The sequence below is a fragment of the Myotis daubentonii genome, chromosome 1 (assembly GCF_963259705.1).
Source record: "Myotis daubentonii chromosome 1, mMyoDau2.1, whole genome shotgun sequence".
Lineage (NCBI taxonomy): Eukaryota > Metazoa > Chordata > Mammalia > Chiroptera > Vespertilionidae > Myotis > Myotis daubentonii.
In genome coordinates, this window is record NC_081840.1 from 91007698 (window position 1) to 91010942 (window position 3245).

The window sequence follows — 3245 nt, forward strand, 5'->3', positions numbered from 1 at the left end:
CTTTAGGATCTGAAACACCACGTAAGTACAGAATCGGATGAATTGGAAACAAATGCATTTGCTTGGAGAGGCCCAGACACACGGCAAATGTTGACTACTTTGATAAAGTAAAGGGAAATGCAACAACATTTTTTTTTTAAAAGGGTGGACTTCTTCGCCTACAGCAGTGGTTCTCAGCCTTCTGGCCCTTTAAATACAGTTCCTCATGTTGTGACCCAACCATAAAATTATTTTCGTTGCTACTTCATAACTGTAATGTTGCTACTGTTATGAATCGTAATGTAAATATCTGATATGCAGGATGGTCTTAGGCGACCCCTGTGAAAGGGTCGTTCACTGCCAAAGGGGTCGCGACCCACAGGTTGAGAACCGCTGGCCTACAGTGAAAAATGGCAAGGAGAGAAGCATGGTGGGCTGCCATTCACCTAAGGTCCCTGGGGCTCCCCAGGGGCTGCGAGTGGACGTGGTGGGAGGGAGGTGTATGTTTGATTCTGTGGGGCCTGTGTTCCTCATCCACGGCTGCCACCCGGCACACGCAGCACCCGACAGCCCTCACTCTACAGGAAGAAGTGAGCCAGCTCTCAGAGCCCTCAAACCCGAGGCCGTCGCACCCAAGGCCACACATTGTACCCCCTTCTTGGATTTTCTAAGCTCCTTTAGCTGAATACCATCTGCCATTCCTTCTCATTGCTTTTGGAACATTTCAAATGTGTTAACTCCATCTTCCTAATTGGGTGGTAAGTCTCACCAGGACAGACACCCTGTTGCTCTACATTTCTTCTCTATTCTCAAAAGAAATACCTGTTGATTTTTTTTTTCTGTTAACTTAAGACTATATTGCTAAATATAAGACAATTGGACTTTTTAGGTGTAAAAAATTCCATTAGAAGGACCATGTTTCTTCTTTGCCACAGGTATATCTAGTCAGATAAGAATATGAGTCAGGATTAATTTTTCACCAAAGTGATATGAAATCATGTCCTGCTTGAGGTTTGTGAAATACCATGGGCAAGGGGTATGTTCGGGGTAGTCACCCCTTATTTGAGAGAACTGCTAATCCTTCTGATCTCAGAGCAAGTTTAAAGGGATTTTGCTGTTTGTATAAAAAGTTCTCTTCCTTTGGTTTGTTAAACTAGACAATAGATGATAACACTGACTCAGAACAGTTACAGTCTAGAGTATAAATATGTAAACATGGGTAAGTATTTAGACAATTTAAAAGTGCGTCTCATTTACCCAATTATAAACAGCTGTCTGAGAGCAATTACGATTTATCATGTAAATGCTTATTTGCATAATTTGAAATATGAATATTATTTGCTTGATAAAGACTGTAAATAAAAAGCAACTCAAACTTTCTCATGCTTAGAGTTTTACAGGGGGGAAACATTTTATTCAAAATGGGACTTTGTTTTGTTAATTCTAGCAAGTCCAGATAAGAGTGAATTTAATAAGAAAAGAGCAAAAGTTTTAAAGTAAGGGTGGCTGGCTGAGAAGCAATGAAAGGCATCACAGCACTCGGTCACGTTTACTCCTGAAAATTTACTTTGTAGGGATGATGAATCGCCTTACAACTGTTTTCACTGAACATGAGTGTCTACCTGTGAATTCTTTCAGTGCATTTAGCACATTGTTTTATGTGCTACAATTGGACAGGCACATAACTTTGAAATAATGATAGCATTATTTTTTTAAAAAATGTAATATTATTAAATGAGTATGCTCCAAGTCTACGAAGGAACACTTCCCCCTCAAAATATAACTTCAAGTTTTATGAGAACAAGTAATAAAATGTGAACATCAAAATTTTTCACTCAGGAATTACCTGATATATTTGCTTTTCTAGGGTTGCCATAACCACATACCACAAATTTAGTGGCTTAAAACGACAGAAATTTATTCTCTCAAACGTCTGGAGGCCAGAGGTCTGAAACCAAGATGTTGGCAGGGTCCTGCTCCTCCTGAAAGCTCCAGGGGAGAGCCTCCCTGGCCTCTGCCTGGCTTCCGGTGTCACCAGCAATCCTTGAGTCCCTTGGCTTACAGCGGCCAGCCTCTGCCTCTGCATCTGCATTCCAGTCTCTGCCTCTCTTGTCACATAGACTTGTAGACTTTTTCCTTGTATTTCTGTCACTAATCCTCTTCTTTTTTTTAAATGTTTTTATTGATTTTAGAGAGAGTGGAAGGGAGAGGGAGAGAAACATTGATGAGAAACATCTATCCACTGCCTCTTGCATGCCCCCTATTGGGGATCAAGCCCCCAACCTGGGCATGTGCTCTGACCAGGAATGGAACCAGTGACCTTTCAGTCAGTGCATGGGATGATGCCCAACTCACTGAGCAACACCAGCCAGGGCTGTGTCTCTCTTCTTATTAGAACACTAGTCCTTAGATTTAGGGCCCATCCTACTCCAGTATGACTTCAACTAATTACACCTGCAAGTTTTATTATTTCCAAATAAGGCCACATTTACACATATCCAAGGTTAGAACATATATTTGGGCAGGACACAATTCAACTCACAAAGAGAACTAATATGCAAAGTAATGTCTCTGACAAGTAAAAGATCCTGAAATATCTGAATTACCCTTCCCCCCAAAGTAATTTGTACTTTGCATGCTTTTGATATTACAGACAATTATATTATTTGAAAAACTGAGAATTTGTATATGATATATATTATGTAATATATATTATAGTCTATTATATAGTATATTCAAGAAATATTCAGTTTTTATTATGTGTAAAACAATGTAATAAGAACTCCCTCTTTTCTAGATTATCCAGTTAACCAAACACCTCAGTCTTCTATTGTTTTTGACAAGGGAAGTTTCATGACCTTGCTGTGATATTAATGCTTCTCTTCAAGGACCTCATTATTATTACTATGCCACTAATTTTTTTTAAAATATATTTTATTGATTTTTTTACAGAGAGGAGTGGAGAGGGATAGAGAGTTAGAAACATCGATGAGAGAGAAACATCGATCAGCTGCCTCCTGCACACTCCCCACCGGGGATGTGCCCGCAACCAAGGCACATGCCCCTGACCAGAATCAAACCTGGGACCCTTCAGTCCACAGGCCGACGCTCCATCCACTGAGCCAAACCAGCCAGGGCTATGCCACTAATTGTGTGTGAGTCTCTCCAGGTGGATTAAATCCCTCTCTGGAATTCTCCATTGAGTCGAGAGGTCCATGTCTGCCTCCTTTATGCAGTTCTTTTCACACTTCTAGAAAAGAAGCTAC